This window comes from Trichoplusia ni, chromosome 17 (assembly GCF_003590095.1).
Source record: "Trichoplusia ni isolate ovarian cell line Hi5 chromosome 17, tn1, whole genome shotgun sequence".
Lineage (NCBI taxonomy): Eukaryota > Metazoa > Arthropoda > Insecta > Lepidoptera > Noctuidae > Trichoplusia > Trichoplusia ni.
The window spans coordinates 1428167-1455008 of record NC_039494.1 but is presented as its reverse complement, the minus strand read 5'-3'; the positions used below and the strand labels follow the sequence as shown (position 1 = coordinate 1455008).

General features: G+C 33.2%; 1 protein-coding gene across 2 annotated transcripts in view; it reads left to right on the top strand.

The window, feature by feature from the left end:
• Nucleotides 1–1517: 1517 nt before the first annotated feature.
• The window catches only part of LOC113502564, a 137842-nt gene continuing 112517 nt past the window's right edge, over nucleotides 1518–26842 (top strand). Inside the window, exon 1 of one of the 2 annotated variants that reach the window (XM_026884179.1) lies at nucleotides 1518–2334. The gene's annotated coding sequence lies outside the window, so the exon portion shown is untranslated. The remainder of the gene's footprint in view (nucleotides 2335–26842) is intronic. The other variant, XM_026884178.1, reaches the window with a different exon arrangement.

Genomic DNA, 26842 nt, shown 5'->3' with positions numbered 1-26842 from the left:
CACCCCTTAAATTTTAACCCTACGACAATCCTTACCCCGGCAGGATTTATATTAGCCTACAGTTGCTAAATAACACTCATTAAAAAAGTGTTATTGTTATGTTTTTACATTTACATGGGTATGTGTGTCCCTCTAAAAAACAAATACTTTGCTTACCGAGTACTTACGTTCTAGGCCGTATTATTAATCTCTTAACGCACTCACTGGGTTCGAGATTTCAGACTATTTGCTCAAGATCTCTAACGATACTTTCTGTAATAATAGTAAGTAGTATAAATAACCAAAGCGGTAACAGTGTTGAACATTTCGTTCTATTTAAAAATAATTGGATGAAAACTTAGAAATATCCACCTCAAGAATTTTGGGTTGATCAGTGTAGTCGGCTATATAAGCAGCTATTAGATGTGACGAAGGCTCTGAATACAATTAAGTGGAAACTGATTTTTATTACTAGAACCATTGTGGGAAGTAAATACTGAATTCGCTCAAAAACTTCAATATATTACAGATAGACGGATTGGGGAGGCCTATGTCTAGTAGTGGACGAATATGGGATGATGGTGATGATGATTACAGATAAGTAGATACTTTTTTATAGCAATTCGTTTATTTGCATTTGTCCGTCACCTTTCATTGCCAACCGTATCTATGCGATTTAATGTTAGATAAGTACTTTCCATTTTACTACGAAGTATTAACACTAAACAGTCGTTGCCTTTTTGTAGAATTGACCTTTGAATGTCGTCAAATATTTCTGGTGTTTGTCGCGTCGCTGAGCGTGCGTCGGTCTACGCGGCCGCGGACATGTCCCGGACGAGAATAGACGGCACGTCGACACTCGTGATGTCACAAACGACACGTCAACTCTCACGCATACTCAACTTTTCCAACGTCTTCCTTCCGAACGTTATTAAGATGTACCAAATCATTCTCGAATTAACGTCGAATTGACTCTCAATTTTGTACGCGACCGTTTGTAATGAATTCGTTTTATGACAAGTTTCGGAAGCGTTTTTATTTATAATGAAACTTAAATAAATATTTAATTTTTAACGGTTAATAGAAATTATTTAACACATTGAGCCTGAACTTATAAGAAAAGCTTAGAGGTTAGGAGATCCTCTTCTCGAGACATTCATTTATCACACTTTCATCAATCATCGAACATTGTTAGACGTTCATACATAGGTACTATCACATTTCCCCCGTAATAGGGAAATTACTCCATGTGTTACGTTTCTGATACCTACGAGCGTAATGAGATTTTGATTCATCTATTTAGAAGTGAAAGTTAATTTTATCTCAAATTTGATCTAGTGTTGTTGCTCTTTAGTTAGTTAGCTCTACGTGGCAAAAAGTTTTTATTCATTAAAAACACCTCAGGTCCTACCTTCTGTCCAAAAAAAATCTTGTAGTTTTTCTGTCTAAAAACCAACTTAAGTATAATTTATACCAGGTCTAAAACTCCTTCCTTATTTTTCAAAATTTACAAACCCAGTATAAATAACTTTCACATAATAAAATACTATCGGATTTAAACAGGTTAATGTGTATTACACCATGTTATTAGCAACAGAACGAAAATACGGCGACCTTTTAATATTGCAGGGAGTTCGCATGTCAGTTGAGCGGAGTGCATGTCAGGCAGGGTTGCCGGGTCGGGCGCACGGGCGCACGGAGTAACCCGCGGCAGTCCCTCGTCGACCAGCGCGCCCGCCGCCTGCCGCGCCCGCCGCGCCTCGCTCGCGCGCCCCACACACATGGACTACGATCGACCAATCGAACCTCCACTTTATTTTATAATCACCACCTTACCAACCCCCAACATTCACTTCACCATCATCGAACGAACCCTACGAGCTTAAAATGACAATCAAAAGCCAGTTGCGAGAACTTTTGACGACTTCGAAAAACTCTTAGTGATTGTCATAACCCCACTTGACAACCCCGCTTCAAAGTTTTTTTATTGTTCAAAAATGCTTCTCAGAGTAAAATTATATCGGAACCTATTTATACACAAGAAACGACTGAAATTTTCTGATTGCAACCTTTAAAAAGTTTACACACGGTTTATGAACTATTTACACTGTTTTACAAATAGTTTTGGACATTATTTTTATCCTTCGTAAAAACTACCCCTAGAACTTTAAGCAACTATGACCAAGACATTTAAATAAACATAATATAAGTGTGCGTTTGAACTAAATAGTATTAGAAGTGTTGAAAGACAATTAAGTGTGTCAATAGATTAGTTTTACTTTAAGACTAATTAGTGGGTGTTTTAGTGTATTTCTAAATAATCATCCTACCCTACGGCTATCCATATTTAAATTGGTAAGTATTGTTATAATTGTATCTAGTAAAAAAATTATAAAAGTAGAAATAAAGGTTCAAACATTTCTAAAGAAGTACGAAACCACAGTTTGATTTTATAATCTTTAAGTTTCTGAGAACCAATAAATAATACAATTTCAGCAACAACGACGAACTCGCAAATAAACCAAATTTAAACCGTTGAAAAAACGAGTGACACTGAAACAGTCCGCTGAAAGTGGACAGTTAATAACGTTACACTAATCTTCTACAAGTATTTTCTTCGGAAGTCAAAATTTTACAATTGTATCTTAAAATAAAGTTGTTTTCGAGCGAGTGCCAGTACTCCAATGCTATTTTTTTTAATGAGGACACGTTTGAAAATTTTGACTGTAGCGAATACTGGGTCTGACATACATTCTAGACTATTTTGACAATATTTTCGAGCACTTGCAAAGAGGATTATTACGTGTCGTAACCACAAGCGTACATAACACGTAAGTAGGTGTTTCATATAGTGATCGTAATACCTATCTAGTCGGCTTGTGCCAAGTCCAATGACATCGTGGGATATTTATAAAATAATTTTATAATGCCAAACGCCTTCCATGGATTTAAAAGAGTCAGCGATACATTTTACGTGACTGTTGAAGAATAATTTTAATCTGTAACTGTGGAAAAACATCGAACGTTCACTAAAAGTAATTTGAAAGATCAAATACATTAAAGTGTTTGGAGTTTTTTCGCAGATAGTCCATTACTATATTACTCATACATACTGAAAACGTTTCAATCGTCGCTAAGAGCAATATTTTATCCATTACATTACCGTTTAAGAATTTTTAGTTTGGAACTAGATAATTGAGTAGTTTTAAAGCGTCGACAATTAAAAAAGCATTATCGTTTGAACAACTATCGATATATTTAGTTTAGCAGATAACTTTAAATGCCAACTTTCAAGTTGTTTGATCAGCGTACATAAAACATATTTATTTTTTTGGAAATATAAAAAAAAACATATTTTAATGTAAAACTATAACTGTAAAACGATTAATTGGTAAAAATTTACGTCAAACATACTTACATTGGGCATTTTCTCTTTTGTGAAGCTTGACATCGACAAAATTAGGCTATATCAACTTTTTGATAACCAGGTCTACAAAACTTAGCACAAAGATATTAAAACTTGAACTTACACCAAAACTTATCTATATAATCAGTAGCTAAAGACGCGATTCTTAGTGTCGAACTTTATTCATTAGAGAGATAATTAAATCTGACACCGAAAATTTAGTCTAACTTTTACACCTTGCTGAGTCGTTGTAATTAGATGATCCTCTTTTGTTTACTTTTGTAGTTCTTAAAAAAATATCGTAAAGAAAAGTTCAGTTTTAAAACAATGGTTTTAATTAAAAAAGACTTCATTCAAACATTTTATGCGCAGAAATATGTACTGACTGAAATTGGAAACAATGAGTATTTTTTTGAAATTCACCGTCATTTTTCAACTCGATAGCCACAATCAATACCCTGATTTTAATAATTCCGTAAAAAAAACACCTCTAAGCTTTCTTTAAAATTATTAACGATATGAATTGCAGTAACATTGCTTATATATATTGTAAAATAGAGTCGACTCGGATTATATACACAGTATTGTTTTTTGGGGCTAGAATAACTTCAAATTTTTATATTCTACTTAACAATGCAAACCTCTATCCTTAATCATGGCAAATACCCTATATAGATGACAACCATACTATTTAAAAATACAGATACCTATAACTACAGCCATTTATATAGGATACAATATGTACTCTAGAAACACGTACAAACATATCAGTTACTAGACCGTGAGAAAACATTGGCATCAAGTAAATCGCTTTAGGCAAACGGATTAGTGTTCGCAGTATATTGTTGTAAGTGCACAAGATGTCGCTGAACATCCATCTCATAATCTCTTAATCGCCTTTTACGATATCCTCTGAGGAAAGGGACCTTTAGAAAAGAAACAGTTGCTTTTTAGGTACCTAATTTTGGAATTACGTATAATATTTAATGGTAAAAAAATTCTATAGGAGCAAATTCTAGAGGTTACCTACGTTTAATTTTGTAAGTAAGTTAATAATATTCGAAGAGAAAATAAATTTTCAAAATTAAACGTCGGGAATCCGGTAACTCTGGTAGCTTATTACTAAGTATGAGGTCGGTTTATAGCTTGCCAGGGAAATCTTTTACCTACAGAAAAATATAAAAAGCAAGATTATTGAAGTAATTTTTAAATATGGCGCTACGTGTCGCGTCTTTGAATCCCGCGTAGGACAAGAATTTATGTGATCGACGAATGTTTGTCCTGAGTCTGGGTGTCTATGTGCATGTGACTTGAATGTTTGTGAAACCACCGCGACATAAGTGCTAAGTTTCTTAATGCGGGAGTCGTATGTTATTAAAAAAAATGTTACCAGGAACATATAATAGCAACCGAAATGAATAAACAAATAATTAAAACGTAACTGAGGAAATAAAAATTGAAAGTCATTACTAACGAACTGTATTTTCTTTTTCTGTACATTATTTTAAACACCTTGTTTATTTTAATACAAACCCAGCAAAAATAAACATAAAACGTAATTTTCTGTTCAGATGCTGCGAGCGCGTAATGAGTCTCATTTCTTTCGGTGACCCTCACATTGTTTTAAAAAGGACAATCTTCATGGGTCTCAAAAATGTTAAATTTTACGAAAAAACACTTTCAAAGTCAGTTACTATTTTTATAACAGTACATTTCGAAAGTACCATTATTTAAGTAAAATAAATTGAAATAAAAATATTAATAATTTAGAACAAAAACTTTCACCCACTAAAAAAAATACAAGTAATTTTCACATAAAAAAAACTGAACAGTCAGCATTATTAATGACTAGACTAATTAAAAATAGTGTTTACATTACGCACATCAATCTAATTTTATCTGTTCCTAAATTGTAGAAAACTTTCCGGCATTGGAATAAGTAAAATAACGTCGATATGGTTGGTAATAGCTTTCTACTTAATACTTAGCAAACTATTATTAATAGATGTTAACGAAGGTTGACATATCAGTTTCACCCAGCCTAAATTATTTATATTAATAACAATTATTAATAATTGGCCGATAACTGAAACGTTGAGCAGTTTTAAGTTGCTTTTAAGTCTTTGTGGTCTACATCATTTTAGATTGTAAATAAGAGACAGATATAATTTAAGAAAATTATACTCGTAAGATCTTAGAGTTCGGCGGTTAAGCAAAAGAAACCAAGACTGTTTACCAAGCGCAATATTTCTTGTACATCCCACAAATAGATGAGTATTTAAACAAAGTATTCAATCAAATGCTTTCACAAACATTTCTAATTTGTTTGACAAAAACATCAAACAATCTCAGCAACGCTCAAAATATTTGGATGATATAGTCTCAAGGCCATGGCTTTCAAAGATATTGTTCTACATCTATAATTAACTTCGATCAAGATAGTACACTGCACATTTCTTACACAGAATATAGAGATTCGTAGTAATTGGAAAAAAGCACGAGAAAATAAGTACTCCTTGCTTTCACGTAGAACCGAGCTATTGAATAGTCATACCTAGCTACTGAGAGTAAAATACATTTAAGCTATGCGGAACCTGGCAATAAGCCTGACAATGTTATTTAAATAGATGTCGCATGTACGAGGGGCATCCTATACAAACACACCGACAAACGATCATAGTAAAAAGATGTTATCTATTCTTGCAATAATGCGCGGTCAGATCGATACACGAAACTAATTCTAGAATAGGATCTAGAATAGTGTCCGGGTCTAACATGACAATGCCCTATATTTTGTGATAAATGAATGAACTATTTCCGTAAGTCTGATCTATCCATTTATAACTCTGTATTTAAACTCTGCTGAACTGTTGGATTAATTGCTATTTTTACCGTATTTGTCAGTTTAGTTTTCATGCTTAATTAGGGGTGGGAGCGAAACATGAGTTTCTACTTAGTTTACTCTCAACCCGCGTAAGCTGAAAATTAAACTAAGATAAATGTATCTACTGAACAACCTCAGAGGCTCTTGTTTATGTACCTGTAAGATGTGTGTTTCTGAAATAAGATCACAATATACGCATAATATTATCGTATTTCTACAAGTATATGCGTAGCTTGATAGAAGATACCTATAGGACAATCTCCAGTTTAGTAAAGTGAGTCTTTACTTATTTCGAAATACGAATGATTTTTTTAAAATTCCTTTGAGGTTGAAACTATATAAAATATAGGAGTGAAATTGAGAAACATTATATTATTATCATCGAGTTAAAACTTAATTCTTCATACGACCTTAAGGGGTAACAGAGTGGTTTATATTAGTATCGCTATAAATTATTATACTCATTCTCGCTGGAAAAACGAGCGTGATGATGTAAATTTGTCTTGTTTACGGCTCTCATCAATTACGTTTACTATGCGTCGTTTGAGCGAAAACTAAATTAATTGACATATCTTCTTTTAATTACTTGGATTAATGCGATCGATATGTATTCGATTTCTTATCGATTTTTCTGTCTTCGAGAGATTGCGACGATATTCGTTGGTGTAGTAGTTAGTGGCCCTGACTGCTATACCAGAGGTCGGGGGTACGATATCCGCCCAGAAAAAAATTTTTGTATGACAAGCACAAATAATAATTTATCTATGCTTAGTAAGTATTAAGAAATGTATAAGTATGTTTATCAGTTGTCTGGTACTCATAATACAAGCTTTGCTTAGTTTGAGACTAGATAATAATTGGTACATTTACATTTGAGTCTCATTTTATACCATGAAGGTTTTATATCTAAAGGTCGATGCTAGGTGTTGCAACAGCTTGGATCAGGTTGTCAGAAGACAGATTCCCTCCAATTTCCCGGCGGTCGAAGTGCGGTTGATTGGCAGCCATTTTTCCTACCGATTACCGTTGGTAATCACCCGCTCATTTATTCACTGGTAGTCTTTATCGCGCGATTGTACCTTCCATAGAGGGATCAAGGCTTTTTCTTCTGATTTACATTTCTTTGTTGAAGTAATATAATTCTTGTTCAATAATAAGGTTCTTGTATTAAAATGCGTACCGGACATAAACTGACCTTACTCAATAATATTCTGATACCTGTAATGACGCTTAACGTTTAAATAATAATTCTGTTTTGGAATCGACACTAAGGGTAAAATAATTCGTAAAAGGTCAGGCTATCTCTAAAAATATGGACGAAAACTTTTACACTGGAAAATTATTTAAAATTGTAGTTTTCAGTCAGGTGCCATACTGTTTCAGCGCGAAACATGAAGGCATTCTACAATTTGCTCAACATAGTTGAAGTTAGGAAGCTAAAGTTATTTAATTTTAAATTTAGAACACGTTGTTGGAAATTTAAAATTAAATAGTTTTTCAGTGGTCAGGTTGCTTTGATAAAATTCATGTTTCCAAAGTATTAAAAACTATACTTAGTATTTAAAAACTATTTTTTTAGCTCTACATTTTTATTTTTCTATACCGAGACAGTAATACGGAACCCAATTACTAAGGCTTCGCTGTCCGTCCGTCACCAGAAAGTATCTCATGAACAGTGATAGCCAGACTAATTAGAGATGCAAGTGTGACTGGCCATTCAATGGATTTTTATTCAATTTAGTCAGGTTTTGAATTAAAAATATATTTTCTATACAAAATGAGGAACGTAAACTTAAAACCATCTGCTAAACTTTCGAAACCGACGTTACTTTGAAATAACGTCAAACTTTTAATAGTGCTCACAAAATTTTACATCTTGGTTTATAGTTGGAATAAACATACCTTGTAACAGTTCCGACTCAGTATGTGATATTTTATGCCACGCGTGACAAATTATCTTAACTATGTGTGTGCCAGATGGTAGTAACTACATGATAATTTGTATATCACCACACCAATATGTCCCTGGCATGTAATATAGTTCCGTGTATATTCCAAAATAATAGACATTATTATGTGCCCAGGTCTTACTGCTAGACTAAGGCTTCCCTTTGTATAGTCTTTTTAATCTATTTTTCTCGACATAATGTACCAATAAAAATGTCATGACCGATTTTCGGCTAGCGTCGCAAGACACCAACGAGCTGCGCGGCACATATTACAATGCACAATCATATGCATACGCAAGTGTACTCTCTGTTATCCTACTTTCGTAGCCAGATAACAAAACGCACACCATATTTGAAAAGTCGATGGTTGCCTTGGGATTGAACTCGAGACCTTTGATTTGGCAGTCCTGCAGTCACATCACTAGGCTATCACAGCTTCTCGACATACTGCTCATGCGAACAAATTGTCATGTAGGCTTTAGCCAACCACGTCTGTAGGCTCTAAAATAAAACCACATTTAGTATAATGTGCATACCGTAATATGCTCATTATATTGCACTCGTGTTATGAGTCTCAGGACTTTCGTGGTCCCTGTTAGGTGAGCGTAATAACGCGAAATAACGAGCAAGATGCCTGTGGTCTCACATTACTGAAAATTCTTGTAGCATTAAGTCGAAAGTGCCTTATTTCCATGTAGATATTTCAAGTGTTAGCTCACTAACACAAATGTTGAATACATTCGTATCCACATTAAATCTTAATTAATATTCCCTAAAACATCGTAGAATTAGACGTGTGAAAATTCAAACATGAATTCCAATTAAATGCTGGCTCCCCAATATTTGTAAAGGGAGAACGTTGCGGAACCTACCAATTAGTGATAAAATAATACAAAATTAATAACATACTGTTAATGAAACATTGCGTAACTTTTACGTCTAATTGTTTTCGTTTAAATCAATAATGTATATGAACCAAATTGTTTATTCTATTAAGTATAGTCACGAAATGCTACCCTTCAAAGAGTAATTACGGCAAAATAAGGTCGGCTGATAAGTAACACATTGTAATTGGCTGAACGGTGTGTTACCTGTGCGTGAATTTTATCACGTGTGTTGAAGTGTGTTGTGTCATGAAAGTGATAAATAATAATTTTATAGTCCTAATGATGTCAGCATACTGTCTCAAAAGTATTTTAGGGATCACTCATTAGATTGTTGTTTAGGCGTTGATCCGAGTTTATAAGACTGCGCGACTAATTCGAATATATTTTTAATTTAACAGGCTTATTATTGCTCGTGATGTGGTATATTATATTTAGGTTGATTTGTAACAGACCTATGAGACATCGTGGCTCCAGCCATTTGTTTATCGTTACCTCACGTAGCCCCATTGAATAATTTATTTATAGAAAAATATCATAAAGAAAGAGTAAACTTTGCTTTTAATCGGTAAAAAGACACAACTGATCTAAAAAATTATAGAAAGTAGCTGTATAAATAATAAGTAGATGTAACCAGAATATACGGGTATAAAGAAATTAAAAATAAAAGTAATATAAAAAAAATACACAGTAACACTTAATATCATTATATACTACATAAGAAGCTTTCATGTATAACTTAGAACCTAATTTTGTTCGCAAACAGTATAAATTCGTTCACGTTAATTTAGAATGAATTAATAATACTTTCCATGTATCCATTATAACACTTTAAATATTAGTGAATACGTAAGATTGTACTCTGTTTATAACGTGACATCGTAAAAGGGTACAGTAAACCACACGAGTCTTACACTTTGACAGTAATTGTGCCTTTAACATCAAGGGTTTAGGGTATATTTTCCTATGACGTTGTAGGTAGGATTTTGAGATCACTTTACTGACTAATATCAGCGATCACTAATCCGCCAAGCTTTATTATGGAAAAGGTACTTGGAAGACTTCAGGTGTCTTCAATCTACTTGTAAAGCCTTCATTTAGCTTTATATGCATTTTGTGATGTCTTCTACAGGATAGCTTTTTACTAAGCTATAATGGGGTTGGCTTTCAGTACCACATTTTACATGGAGCAATAGATTTTTTGTCTTCCATTCTCGCAATCCGTTGTTTATATCATGATTATTTCAGACAATATTCTATTTTAATCAAAGCTAGACAACAAGTTGAATCATTCAACGACCAACTCAGTTAAAACTCGTTAAGATTTGATTCCCACAAAGCGTGTACTATCCCGTACAAGTCCGGAAAACGTACAAAAACATGCTATCATCCCATTCCCATTTCAGAGTGGTCGTGGATAGAGGTAGAATGCGAATATTTTATGTAAACGTCAGAGTTTAGGAGCCATACAACATTTCCGGGTTAGGATCTCATTACATTTTAAAACAAAACGCTCCCATTGGTGCCTTACGGACCTCAGCCTCTTCGTGTCCAACCCATGTAAACGTAGGAAACGGACAGTCGTCCCTCACTGTACAATTCAGTCCCGAGAGGAATCACGAGGGTTATAAAATAAAGCTGCGCTGAGCTGTGTTCTCTTACTCGTGATCATTGATAGAGTAATTAAATTCATTGATGATGTATTTATTGATACGATAGTAAAATTCGTGTCAAGAAGCTTGCCAATTTCTGTGCTGATATCTGAAGTAACGAAATCCGTAATGACAAATTCGGCAGCAGTATTCCGTTTCTTCTCAAAGTAAAGTAATAGCATTTTTCAATGTTAAGTAAGCCAGCAAAAAATATTGTAATATCATAGCTGCTTTGCCATGTGACAATAAACAATTTGACGCATGCCATTTTGAGAGTTCACTTTTTATATAGGCCTAATTAAATTATAATGAGATTACGTACTTCAAGTCAAGGATCCGAATGCGATTAATATGTGCTTATTATTGGTTTCTTATCTCCTTACTCTTTTTAATTATGATACAAAGGAAGCAGGGGTTGAAGATGCTCGAAATCCAAGCCTCAAGAAACCAGTGATTACGATTTTTGAAGTATGCCCTCGTAATTTATGAATGGATTAAAATATTTTTGATTGGGTATAAGTATCACTCGTTTATGTTTAGATATATTTTTGGGGTAATTAATTTAGATATTGTAAGTCAAAGAAGAACAAATACTTAATCTTAAACCTAACGACAATTTTAACAGAAATTTCAATGTAAAACTCAGTCCGGAAGATTGACAATTATTTGGCGCTTAAAAATTTTAAAGGTCGCGGCTTGAGGAAACTGCTGAAGCCAATATCAACGTCATGAAACAGCTGAGCATCAAGCCCCGGCCGCAGGTGGGCCGCTATACTTATATTTAGCACATGAGTCGTTGTGCGTTCATTGTCACCAACACGAGCCAAGGCCCAACTCCAAATTGTTGGCCCATCCGCCACACCACACACTAAATTAGCATTACATAATTTTGGCATTTAGCTTCATGATAATTGCGAATCCTTTTTTTATTGCAAACACGAAACATCTGGACGACTTTGTCGGATTTATATTATCTGAGAAACCAGTTTAAATGTTAACGATTTTATTTATTTCACGAGAGTCACGCTTTATCGGTAAATGCATTTAAATTTTAGCACACATATTTAAAATGCTCCAGGACAAATATATGAGTGCTTTCATTTGGTAAAAGTGAAGTATTTATGTCGGGTAAAAGCCCTGACAATGCGTAGTAATCTGCCGGGGGTAATTAAGCAACATCTAACAGCTGCATGAACGCAATGCTAAACTTTCCGTGTCGACAACCGCCTTCCTGTCGCATGCGGTTGCAACTTTGCCTTCAGAATTTAACTTTCTAGAAAAAAAAAACCTACTGCTAGTACAGCACGAATCAAAGAGAAAAATAATGCTTTTTTTATTTGAAAGAGTGTAACTCGAAAAGTAAGAATCTTTTCAAAAAAGCTTTAAGGATTAAAAATATCCGATAAAATAGTATAATGTTATTCTGTCTTTCTAGTCTCAACTCACTTACTCATACTTCTAGAAAATCGATTTGAAAAAAATCTTTTTAAGGACGAATAAATAACAAATCAGTTTTAACTTACGTAATTATAATAAGTAGTTTTTAATAAGGTACATGCCTGTATTATGAGTTTCCTAGGTAGTATTTGCTTAGTACCCGGCGGACATTTCCTTTTCCCTGTGTTTCTAATTAATTAAGAAGAAAGTATATGTAATATTAAGAATTAATTGCTATCACAGTTAAAGTTATAATAAGAAAAGGCATAACATATGGTTTAAAGTGCAGAAAATAAGTCACTACGTAAAAAAAAGTATATTTTTTTTGGAAAATGTATGTTACATTTCTGTACAAAAAAATATAGCGTACAGTTGTTGAAATATTGGGTCGTATATTGTCAAAAAGCGAATAACGTTGATTCCGAAGATAAGTGACAAAAAAAAGGTCGGCGACGAAATCAGTACACAATTTCCCGTTGACAAAAAGTCTGTCATCTGTCGCCTTCGTAACATCCTTGTAGATAAAAAGTATATTCTAAATATAAAGGTAGATGTATAGATAATCATGACTGACCTACATAGTATTATCTGTGCAACATTGTTGTCTTTACAGCTTGTTCAGGATTAACACAGTGTTCATTTGTTTATGTTTGCCTGTTGTTCGCTACTGAACTTTCCCTGCGATCCTGTTTACAGTCTTCGTAATCATAAATGTTCAGCCCTGTGGTTTTGGCACCACCTAGTAAGCTTAATGCCGTTAATTAGTTTTTGAGCCACTTTAGAGTGAAATAAGACCTGACACTTGACACAAATTTAAATAAACTTTTATACAATAAATTTGTTTAATAAATATAAATATTTTATATTATTTACTAATATACGGACTTCATTACTTTTTTTCTTTTTAATAGACTGACTGTTTGCTATTTAAAAAATGGAAGGTGTCATAGCGCTGAGCTTTGAATAATGACGTACCCACTCATCTCAGCGTGAATTCACTTCACGCAAATTGTAGTTTTCACATCTAAAATAATACTCAAACAATGCTAGTTCGTTCTACTAAAAGTTATTTTCGCCAGCTCAATAATTAGAAGATAAACTGGCAACAATAAAACTAAACACGTCTTGACATGAAACTATTTTACTCGATGCTCAATTATTTTCAGTACATTTAGAAAGAATGCGACGTTTCGGTGTACTTGTATTGTGCCTATCGTTAAATAGCTGAGTTATATGTTGTGTCTACAGATAACATAAAAGTTCATCTAATTTTGTTGTGAGTCTAGAAAAGTCTAGACATTTTATAAATAGTTTTGTAATTAATCGGTTAAATGCTTGCTGAAAATGTTTAATGAAAATATCGTGCCCTCCCACATTTAACTTTTATTATTTGCTAATTAGTTTAGTAAACATTTTAATCAGATTGATTTCCTCCTACGGATAGTCAAAGAACTTTCTTGAAGTCAACCTTACCCAATGTCAGAAGGCAAGAGCGATCGTCTTGCCAACATTACAGACAACCGTTTAAGATTCCGTTCTATTTTTGGGTTTATTTATTTTGCATTCGTTATCAATCAACTGCAAAGTAAATGTTCTGTTTACTCAAAACACATTATAATCAGTTTTTAGGGTTAAACTTCGATAGAGTTTAATACGTATACGTATATGTAGGTATATGTCTTCTAATGATTTAATGACTGTCTTAAAGAACAAATTTGACTTGTGCGTTCATCGCTTCTAAATGAGGTTAGAATGAGAAGTCCTTTTACCTCCAAACTAGTATTGACATCCAATAAAGCAGCTGTATTTCTGCCTCACAACAATTACAATAACAATGAAATAAAAAATACTACAAATTATATGAAGAAAAACTCAAGTTTATTATTATTTACAATACAAATTCTGAAACAAAAAACAGTTCATTTCAGCGTGTATATTTAAAGATTCTGATGCCGATAAGTCGGTAATGAATGTGTTAATAAACTCCCTGAAGGTACACTGTTTACTTAATTCTTTGGTTATTAAGTTCGTAGCAAAGCGTTATAATATAATTAAAAATTGAGGTCGCTTGAAACTATTCATAACTTAAGCAAAATAGGGTGTCGATTTCGGTCAGAATTTAGAAATAAAAATTTAAATGTAGTTGAAATTAGAAGGCAGTTCTTTTAATTTCAATTAAATGAATTTATCGTTCGGGTAAAATTAAATTAATATCTATATTTATATAAATGAAGATACATAACCACTACAACATGAGAGGCAAGTGGAACCAATTTTATTCTTATGATACAGCACTAGTACATTAATTTTAACCAGTGTTGACTTACTTATCAGAACTATGATTGGCTCAGCAAAAGACTAACAATCAAACCTCTGACCTGTAGATAAAAAAGGAGGAAAACTTTTTTTTTTTTGTTTAACTGAGACCCCAGGGATCATTGTTCATTTTTTGATCATTGTTTGAACAATACGTATGAAGTAAAGCACGCTTTTCCACCAACCGCGACGAATTTAAACATCAGTACTACTATTTTCTTAAATATGCTTGTAGTTTGCAGGATTTAACAAGATTATACAGTACATAAGGCATTCAGTAGTCAAACAGTAAATAAATCTGATTGCCCGACGCAGTTGCAGGCCGTTAAACTAGTAGCAAGTGTTCACACGGCGCACAGTGGGCTGAAAATAACGTTTCATGGACATTCAATTTTTTTTTCCAATTTGACGTGTTTCTTTATTGGGATCTGTTAAAACATGCTTCTTATTGATATGTTTTAAATATAAAGTCATAGATCATAGCGAAAGGCACACTTTTGATTTTTTTTCAAAAACTTTGTATGGGGAAAACCATAAAATAAGCTATATCTCAGCTGTCGCGTGAGTGCGCGTTATTTTCTTTCACATGATTATTGCTCTATTTTTTTGCAAAATTTTGACGTATTGCACCACGCTCGCGAAAGTGCGATTACTGAGAAAAAAAATATTGAAAAATATAAATATTTTCCTTTGAAAAATTAGTAAATTTATTAAAAAAATACCTATATATCTCTAAAAATTATAACATTAGCGGCCATAAACAACTTCAGTGCTGTTTAGCTCTTCTCAATTTTATAATAATGAACAATATGCGGCTAGATATGTATCAGAGAAATATGTTTTTTACCTAATTTGTTTATGACACACGGTCTTGGATACCAGACCCTTTTAAAACAATGGATTAATATCAGTAAGTACCTTTTGTTGCCATATGATTTCGTTGCCATCGGTCAGCTTTAAGGGAACTAATGAGGTCATGAACACACTGGAATCATCATTTCCATCTTCCATTTTCTGTTTATACCTGCTTTGGTTCGATGAACCATCAAAACCTCACTTGGACACTAAAATAAGGTAATTTTTTTCGACAGGTAAACTTTTCAAAATTCTTTTTACTGTTAGGTCTAGAAGAGCTTGAAGGGAAATTTTGGCTGCTGTATCCGTCACTGTAATTGTTATTTTTTTGTCAGGATAACAATGAGATTTAGCTTGCTGTAGCTTAAAGTATGATGGATACAAGTCTGACACACCTTCTCGAATTTCCTTTAGTGTTATATATTGCCACGTGGACAATTTTAAGGATAAAAACATACCAAGTGCTTTCTCTGGTGTAAAAACATGCTTGGGATATGCTTTTTTGGTAAACGAGTTTAACTTTTCAGCAGCTTCTGGCTGTTTCATCATAAGCTCAATAACAGAAGCCATATTGTTCAAACCTTCTTGTCTCATCATTCGCACAGCAGCATAAGCAAGCTCACTGGACTCACAGTCTCTTTGATTTTCAGTCCTTCTTTTCTTTTGTTTTATTCCTAAATCTTGAAATGGTTTTCGAAGCAAACGCTTCATACTTGTCTGTGCTTCAGTTGACGAAGATGTAGAAGGGACTGGACATTCGAGAGTGATATGAGATTCAGACGCCACAACATCTGATGCCTTCGGTTCTGCAATGCAACTTGGCCAATCAATATCACACTGAAGCCAGTCTTCATATTCGCTCGCTCGCTTCGTGGGGTTTTGATGGTTCATCGAACCAAAGCAGGTATAAACAGAAAATGGAAGATGGAAATGATGATTCCAGTGTTATCATGACCTCATTAGTTCCCTTAAAGCTGACCGATGGCAACGAAATCATATGGCAACAAAAGGTACTTACTGATATTAATCCATTGTTTTAAAAGGGTCTGGTATCCAAGACCGTGTGTCATAAACAAATTAGGTAAAAAACATATTTCTCTGATACATATCTAGCCGCATATTGTTCATTATTATAAAATTGAGAAGAGCTAAACAGCACTGAAGTTGTTTATGGCCGCTAATGTTATAATTTTTAGAGATATATAGGTATTTTTTTAATAAATTTACTAATTTTTCAAAGGAAAATATTTATATTTTTCAATATTTTTTTTCTCAGTAATCGCACTTTCGCGAGCGTGGTGCAATACGTCAAAATTTTGCAAAAAAATAGAGCAATAATCATGTGAAAGAAAATAACGCGCACTCACGCGACAGCTGAGATATAGCTTATTTTATGGTTTTCCCCATACAAAGTTTTTGAAAAAAAATCAAAAGTGTGCCTTTCGCTATGATCTATGACTTTATATTTAAAACATATCAATAAGAAGCATGTTTTAACAGATCCCAATAAAGAAACACGTCAAATTGGAAAAAAAATTTGAATGTCCATGAAACGTTATTTTCAGCCCACTGTGCGGCGCCGCGACGCCAGTGAATGCCTTATGAATGAAAACACGTATTTCGGAGTCCAATATTTCGTTGCGCTGTAACTTACTCTACACTTCATTGTCAAATCATATTTGTATGTTCGCCTGAAAATGTAATTAGCAAGTTAGTTCATTTATCAGAAACAAGTTTGAAGTAACTTCTGGAACTGGAGTTCTATATTCACTATTCGTCTCTACATTCTATTTGACTACCATGACATCCATGAGCGATATTTTGATATGCATCCGTTGTCGATTCTTGCACACGGCTGTTTTTCTGTTCACAAAATCCTTGTTCGCAATAATCATTTCAATGCAACCCTTTATTTTGCCAAAATAATAATATCATACACGTTTTATAAATAAATATTTGAAAATAGAATACACTTCAAGTAAAGCTTCTCGTAACAAGCTGTCAACGTTAACTCAAAAATATTTCTCTGCTGAACGAAAAATGCAATATTTGTTGTGAAGAGAGCATGATGCGATATACTGTGGAGATCTCGTGATACGGCCGCATCTCCTGTGTCCTCATTTCACAAGTTATATTAAATTTGAAGGTCTCTACATGTTAGGTGCGACACGCGATATCCCCATTTTTATCTCAGTTTTCAGCTTAACTGACATTGTTTACTTTTTAAAGTACTCGTTTAAACTTCGCTAGAATGTAAGGAGAGTTTAAGCTTCCGTTCTTATTTGTGGGTTTACTTACGCCCAGTTGAAGATAGTAGGTGCTATTCATTCTATAAGGAGGGATGTTTAGTTTGCTATGTATTAAGTGAATTCTCTCATGTAATGTCGTAGTGGCTTTACTGTTATATATCTTTATTTGCAAGCACGAGATGTAGCTTCGAAATCAACTCTGGCAAATATCATACCATCTAAGACACTTACATTTTCTTATTCAATCAAAGACTTCACTGACAAACTGGAATAGAAATTACCGTATGGAAAGCTGGTATGAACAATCCCCGACCCGCAAAAAAACAGAATAGATGACAGTTGAATCTGATGAAAAAAAGGTTACCTATAATTATTTTCTCCATAGCACATACTGATCGAAATGCTGTAATCTGAATTCAAATTATGAATCTTATATTTACAGCGTTACCCTGTTGAGACAATTTTTGTTGATTGAATTAAATGTAATGCACTAAACATGACTCCTTACATCATTTTACTACGCCACTTTATAGTCTCAAGTTAAAAGTCGCTAAATGGTCTGCCGTCTGTCTGCCTGGTACCAGTTTACAGGCGCTATAAAATATTTTATCGTTCAACGAGTGCTGTTCTAAGTGTGATGGGCTAATGCGCTATGTGTACTGTCGTTGCCGTTGACATTTTAAACTTATATGCTTCTTGTGAATGTAAAATCTTCTTTAGGTCCATTTTCAATGAGACAAACATTGGCTTTTATAATGTATAATTGTTTTTTGTATTCAAATTACATTAAAGTCAAAAGCTGAGAGTAATTTTATGGATTTTCTGAAAACCTGACGCCATATTTTACATGAAGTGCCACTTACTCAATACAAATTTATTGGTTTCCGTATCGTTAAGGGTAGATGACACTTTCGACAAGAAATTCGACCAGGTGCCAACTAGACCAGATAGTCTGTAAAAACATGAAAATAATGCATTAACATATGACAGTAAAAACGAAGAAAAGACTTACAATAGTGTGCGCTGAAAATATTAACGATAGCTTTCAATATTACAGAAGCTTATTACTAAAAGAACGAATTCCATAAAACCCTTCTATACGTCACATAAAATTAGAGCACGAGCCCAAGCTAAGCCTGTACCAACAACGTCTAATTTTTATCCTAAATAATGAGCCTAATAAATTTAGCTAGAGTTACGGAATTTCTGTCAACAATAGCTTGAATGATATCGTTCTCACTCAATTTGCATCATAACCGTAATAGGGATAAATACGTTTGTTTCGTAAATTGACTTTAATTAATGTTTTGGTTTGCTTCCCTCTGTTTGTAACAACTTTTCGCCCATCTTTTAATTAAAACAAGATATTATTCCAAATAATTATGCGTTTACCAGCTTGCAATAATTTAAGAAATTCATTTAATATAACGACAAATAATTAATTATACTTTTTCCGACTTAAGATTGTAATTTTACAAAAACGAAAGTATTTGGGCGAGAAAAATATTAAATGACACTCAACGTGAATTTATCTGCTGTGCAGTAAAAAGGTTGTATCCTGACCACGTTTTCGTAGTTTTTATTAATGAGTGGCGTACGTGCTGAGGAATTATATTATTAAACGGTGCGGATGCGGGCTGGGCCGAGCCGGTGGCAGCGAGGCGCCAACGTACCACGATATCGCACCATCCCCTGTTCCGGAACTTGAAGAATGTCATTTACGTATTAAAATAATTATCAAAAAATCTTTTAAAATTGTTTATAAAATTTCTTTGACAGAATTCATGTGAAAACTCCTCTCTTCGCGTCTTGTAGACACGAATGTTAAAAATATAAAAAAAATCATCGTTTATTAAACACATTCAACGGAAGCGACAAAATTCTTTTTCTCTTACAACAAAAATATTTAGAGCACCTAAGCTTAAATCCGAGCATTTTTCAAGTTCATTTACGATGTTAAACATAATTTGATTCATAAATTATTAGTCCTGAAATATTGTTCTTAGCTGGGTACTTTATACAGAAATATTAAATCATTTAGGTATTTCAGTCCCTTGACAGTTAATTTAATTTGAAAGTTTATTATTGTGCAAAACTTTGAAAGAGGTCGATGACCAAGGAGGAACAAATTGGTAACTATTTTTTGTTCTTTTTGTGTTAAGCATAATAGGAGGCAAGGATTTGGAGCATTTTTTGCATAAAAGTAATTATTTAACTTAATTATCGGGGAAAAAATAAATTTAAGTTCATAAAATGTTTTACATTGATAAATACGCGACATTATTATATTTTTTTAGCTAGAAAATACTAACTTTTGAATTCCAAATTTAAATCTTCTCGCGTCATTTGTAAAAAGTTCGGATTTATTCACGCAATTAGACCTCTTTCCTCTTGCGCGGTTTCTTAGTTTTAATATTTATGAGAATAACCGGCCAGTCCATTTCTTGTAGAGCTTTGATTTTATCCAAAAAGGAATTAACAATTTTCACCAATAAGGTTTGTCCACAACACCGTTATCGTATTGTCCTCTAATAATACAAAATTTAAGGTTACGGGCATGTAATTGCCACACAAACCCCTGCTTTGTATTTTAACCATTATATATTTATATTTAAATAATAAATTCGTTTCTTTATGTTGTAATTTCTATGAAATAATTGTGTTGGACCAAAATTTAAATCAGGATACTCATGATTGTAATTAAGATAAGAGAATAAAGGATGTATGAAAATCCCTTAATGTGTATTAAACCCTTTTTAGATATCGTTGTTGTTATTTTATATGAAATGATTTAAACGGAACTCTGAACTCTTTGATCCCTCGTTACAAAAATCCTTTCTTTTGAACGATTTTACCTCACATCAAATAGTCAGGATACATAGAATACACGCAAGTATCCGCAGCCGTTGTTCACAAAGGGGTAGGTACTTCATAAAATGTTATTTTTATCCCCAAAATAAGAAGGTGAATTCCTGTATAAATAATTCAAGATATACTAAAAGGTTTGTGAAAATTTTAGTAAATATTACAAATGTCAAAAGTTTTTTTTCCAAAATTAATGAAATGAGTAATAAGGGAGCATAAATAATTTATCTTAATTACAAATAACTGTAACACACAATATACATATGTTGATGTTGCCTATACAACACACCGCATAATCACCATATAACCAGTGCATTCTAAGATTATTCTGTAAATATTTATCAGGTATCCCTAGTCAACCATAAAGGGAATCTGTAATAGACATATTGTCCGTTCAAAGGTGTTAACAGAACCGCAAGCTTGTTACCCAAATGCTTTCGAAAATGTATTCGACGCCCATATACTACTACCCTTTGTAAACCAAACATTAAGATCAGGTTAGGATAAATTTTAATAACCACAACGTATAAAATTACACTATAGGTTTCATATTTAATAACGCTGCAGTTTTCAATTTTATGTTATGAATTTAATGTAATAGAGTCGGCACTGGCCCGTTAAACCTTTCAAGCAGACCATATTTTAATCATAAAATAATATTGTCATTTTAAATAACTTAATTAAAATGAGAAAAAAGTTCGAAATATTTTTAGTGTTCGGTGGTTTTACCGAATAAAAAGTGTAGTCGCTATATTAAAATGTTCAATTTAAATTATAACAACCACAATATGAATACATTGTAGGAAAACACGAAAAGTAATAAAACAGAGTAGCACTTTACAACTAGATAAAGCATCGTGTAATAAAGTATCACTATCAATAGTACCAATCCATTCAATATGACATTATTCCATCGCTTAAATTGTAAGGACATTAATATTCTGCAATAAATATCTTGATATGAATCGTCGACGTTTGATGAGTCTTCATTATATTGTCATACCTACACACGGAAAGGAAGCTATTAAATGAATTCATTCGTGGAAACAATAATTAGTAGGGTGCTTAACGTTATTAGTAATATTCCGCCTAAAATATTAAGGAATAGTGGTCTGGTTTTGCGAATACGAGGCGGACTCCCGACATCTGAACGCCCAAATAACTTTTTTGTTAATATAATAATAATAATAATAATATTCATTTATTTGCTTGCACAAGAGTTGCACAAGAGTTATCCTTCTTTTGTTTTTGACTGTTTCATGGTAAACGTCAACAAAAATACATCGTCTATTACTCTATCGCGGTTCTTGAAGTTTGGAAAACGAAGTCCAGTTTTATCAATTGTATATGGAACCCTTTAAAATTGTACATAAAAAAAATTCAACTCAACGAAGAATATGATACAACTGCTAGTCCTACCTATAAGTTCTTTCTCGATCACTTTCGCGAATAATTACGATTCGATTCTAAGAAACTGTATTGAAACTGTAGCCGATGTCCCTCTGGCACGGAAAGATAATGAGTTGCCAAAATAGCGGGGAGATCGCGATGCGTGTGTGACACACATTTGTTACGCGGCCAAGAACAGCGCTAAATGTCGGTCAAGTTTGGTACTTTAATTGGTACCGTAAACAATATGATCATGATAAGTGAACTTGAAGTTTTACATCTGCATACATTTATTTCGTGCAACAATTTTGATTGCATCATAATGTGCCTTGTCTGACAATCAAAAGCTAAATGTTGATAATAAAATCCTCATTACTATGTCTGCAATTACATATTGCACATCTTGTCAACTTTTCTTGGGAATTTCATACTTGTTAAAGAACGGGATCATCTGACTAGTTTTGGTCCCTACTCTATTTCCCAATTACGAGTCGTACTGACCGTCCTTAAACGTTTATGAATATTTTGTCAAAATACACAAAATGTGAAATGAAGAGTCCTTGCAAGATGAGTAATTTAATAACTGACTTTCCATCCAGTATAAAAATGTGTTTATTCAACCTAATCTCAATTAATTTTAAAAGCCGGGTATGGCGGCAACGTTGGCTCTCAAGCGCAATATGACTCCTTTACCAAGTTTCATGAATAATTGTCTGTATGCAAAGATACTTATCTCATGTGGTTATAAAACCGAATCCATTCGGGGAAATGGATCCCTTTAATGTTCGCAGACGATAGATTGCCAATTTCACTGCACCATTCCCATCTGGAATACCCTACTATACCCAAATGAAGCTTCAACAATTGAATACGTACTATTTGGAATATATTCAACACTTAAAGTTGTATTACGGACTTTGCAGAAGCATTAAATAATAAAAATTACTGCAGGCACATTATGCCAAAGAGTTATTGTACGAAACTGAAACAGAGCCTTCACTTGAGTAACGTGCACGTATTTTTCTCCTCACGCACGGTTTTAATATATAAGGATAATTTTTCAAATGGACTTAACAAACATTCATTACGGTCGAAGGGTGCCGGCAGATGGGAGTATCATCGGTATTGCTGACCGTCATATAAATTTTCATTAGAGAGACTCGCTGGGAATTCCTTCGTTCGTAATAAACACACGGCCCGTGGGCATATTTTTCCACTCTTAGAAATGTACCCCCTTGGGAATCTAATTGAGATAACTTGAACATGAAATGATCTTTGATATTCCGGGGTACGTTGCAAAAATATTGGGGAAACGCCTCTGTGTAGGTATTATTATAATTTTTTCGTTTAATTTGCTGTGATTAATATATATAAAGGCAGATAAGTAAAAAATCTTGACGTTTTCTCTGAAGTATTAAGGAATTTTAGTGACGATAATTGGTATTTCAAGTTCCCATTTTACACATACACACCTTTGGCATGTATTGACGTATTATTACTGATCTTTGATCTAGTATATAAACAAGTTATTAATAGTCATGTGATTACGTACACTAATGAGTTTCGTAAACACTGTCAGTGGGTGTCTTCGAAAAATACGAAAAGCAAGACCGGCCAGTGATGGCGCCGTCACGGCGACGAAATGTGATTAAAACAACGTCATATTGGCTTAACAGTGTTATTTATTTTTTTGCTTACCTATGAGTATCTTTCACAGACTTTCGTTTTCTAAATGGAGTTATTTGTTTAGTATTGATAAAAAATCTTATTATCATTAAAATAAATTTTATTACTTAAGTAGTTCAGGTATTTGTTACATTTTTAATTTTACACTATAAACAAATGTATTTCCCTTTCAAAATTAGATTCCAAACTGATTTGTATTTGTTTTTTTTAGCATGAAAAAGGGATTTTCAACAAAAAGCAGTTTTTGAGACGGTTTATGTGTAATCCTTATTCAATAGTGATTTATGTTGGGCCCCTAGCGTGTTGGAGTCGAGATAGGCTTTATAGAGATGCGTGCGGCAGATTGCGTCACATAGCTTCACCACAGCTCTCTATTATACTGGACGTACTGTTATACAAACTGGAAATACCCAAAAATAAGTACAAATTTAGGTAGCACGTTCATTATAATTTTCAATTTTTCTTATAGCGCTCTAGATCTAAACTTCAAATGTGCTGTGATTTTCGATCAGCATATCAGAAAAAAAATTCAAGAGTGTTTAATTAATCAGAATCTCGTACAGAACATAATTGACAAAATTTTACCTATAACCTCGATTTTGATCTTTTCGCAAATGCGTGCACATCACTAACGATGTTGCGGCTTATCTCAATGCAATTTCGCCAACCAGATTTACCCCGGTTCTGGTATTTTACCACGGTAACTGGATATCAACAGACTGGGAACCCAACTGTAAATCCAAATCATTATTCTATGTAATAACTTGGGAATTCAAAGTTTAACGAGTCCATGGGGATTATGTTTCAATGCTTTCTCAAAATTTAATTAGAATTCGTCCATTTTGTATCCAAATTAATATACTCAACAATTAAGCGGGATTTTGTGATTTAGGGTTTCGGAGGATATTTCTAATAATAATTCGATGCTTTGTAAATAAGACTGGGTTTTTGCAAGAAGAATTCACAAAACCCATTTCTTGCCGATTTTTTGCTACAGTCATACGTTTTTAACAATTCACATCAACGAAATGGAATTGAAAATTTTTATTTCAAATACGCTACAAAAATCTGAATCTTTACAACCCGAAATAAAAAGATACATTTGTAAGCTGCACATTTATTTCATTTAATTATCCGTTGTAAACAATTTCCTCGACATATTTTATTCAAACAGCACTTATGTTTTCAAATATAAACGGGACCGAGTTTGTTTTTTCGAAACCGAAGATCAGGGATTTATAATGGAGTCACAAAAGAAAAATAACAAATAAGGCTTAGGAAACGCTATTTATCGTTTTTGAAAGGAACTCAATTCAATGACTTAGTTATTTTCGTCGAGGTTTTATCGTATTTCTAATAATAGGAGAGTTAAATTAAATTGGCGTTACAAACAAATGGTGCCATTAAAAAGTCTTGAATTATATAGTAAATAGTGACTGAAACTGATTTCAACAAAGGTTAAACCTTATCAAACTATGAATTTGAATCTTTAACGTTGATATAAACAAGCAGTAAAGTTAACGATTCACTACTTTTTAAATTCATTCGTCGTCATACACTCTTACGTAAGAACTTTCAATCTTCAAATGTAAACATAATTAGTTTAGAAAAATAAATAATGAATTTGAAACAAAGTCATAATAACTAAAGTTAGAAAGTAATCTACGTAGAAATATGTAAGTTTGTTCATGTAATGCCACACGAAGCAACGTGAACGTCACAACTTTCAACAAAGTCAATTCGGCAAAAAGAGAACGTTTTCCAAGAATTTTATGACATCAATAAAATGGTTTTATGTCTTTATAACGGAATGCTGATGTATTAATAGTTAAACTTGCGCTTATATCGTATCAGCACATCATTATTTCAATCGATTATTTTTAAAGAGATAAAACGATGGATTGGTAACATCCTATATCGATTAATATAATTTTAAGTAGTGAAAGCATTTACGGTCGAACAAAGTCTGGGAAAAAGTGTTTTATTTTAAATGACAATAACAAAAAAACATATACTGAACTGAAACAATGTTGCATAGCGATGCAAAAATACCTGAATATTTAAAACTTTTTTCTACATACGTACTTCAAACTCTAAAGTATTTCTCATTTTAGATACTCGTAAGCGTACTTTTATTTAACAGATATTGTAAGATAAAAAGTAATTTCATACACACTTAATCTCTTCATCAATCCAACCGTAGAGTTGGTTCTTAACGGAAACATTCAACCCTCTTTCGTCCCTTGGGATCGAATTTCGGAAAACACCACACATTTATGCGTGTTTTGGCATAAAAATAGCATCCCTTTCATGTATAGGTTCTCTAAGACTAAGTAAGTGAATAACTTAACATAAATAACTCTTTTTTTATTCCGGAACAAAAGGTTTAATTTAAGAGTTTCTTAGTATGTTTTTATCTTAACTTTCCAGAGCATGGTACTATAATAATTGGTTTGTTTTTAAATTTCATTTTGAAATATGATTAACCAGTTGTTGCCCGCGGCTTTTTCACTGTGGAAGTCCATTAGCGTAAAAAATAATCTATAGACGCATCTTGGCGTTTAAGTACTCACGCAAAATGTATTTATTTTGGTACTCTTCATTAAATATAAACTAATCAAAAATACAAATTATGATTGTACCCACTGTCAATTCTTCAAAACGTTCTTTTTCGCTGCATATATTGTGTTATAGGGTCACTTAGTAACCACCTTTAGAGTTTTTCTGTTAAAGTCTTTTCCGACATCTTTGTCAAGCGCATTATCTAAAGTACTAGACTCAAGTGCCTCATTACGTGCCATCGATCAATCTAATCCATTTTAAAGTAATGTCTTTTATATTAAGAGCAAAAGCGAGAAATGTAACCAATGTACTAAAATGGATATTCAAGCAAGAATGCTTGGAAGAGTTCAAACAAACAAAGCCGGAGTCATAATAACATTCATCGATAATATTCATATCCATTTTATGTAGTTATCTACTCTACATTCTGTGTTCGCAAGCCAAAGTTTTCCCCGTAGACTTCTACACGTGGAAACAAATAATGTTCCTAGAATATTTATATTTAAATTCCCTTTCAACTGCCATGCTAATATTATTATTGTAATTTAACCAAGTGTCCCACTTGTTTATCTGTCTGTTGTGCTTTTACAACTTAAATGTTTAATCAAAATTGTATAACTTTGATACAAAGATAGGTTACTCTTGAATGGAGACAAACTACTTCTTGCTTAGATTACCGCCTTACAGGCAAAGAACTAAGCACTGAATATATGAAGGAGTATAAATTAC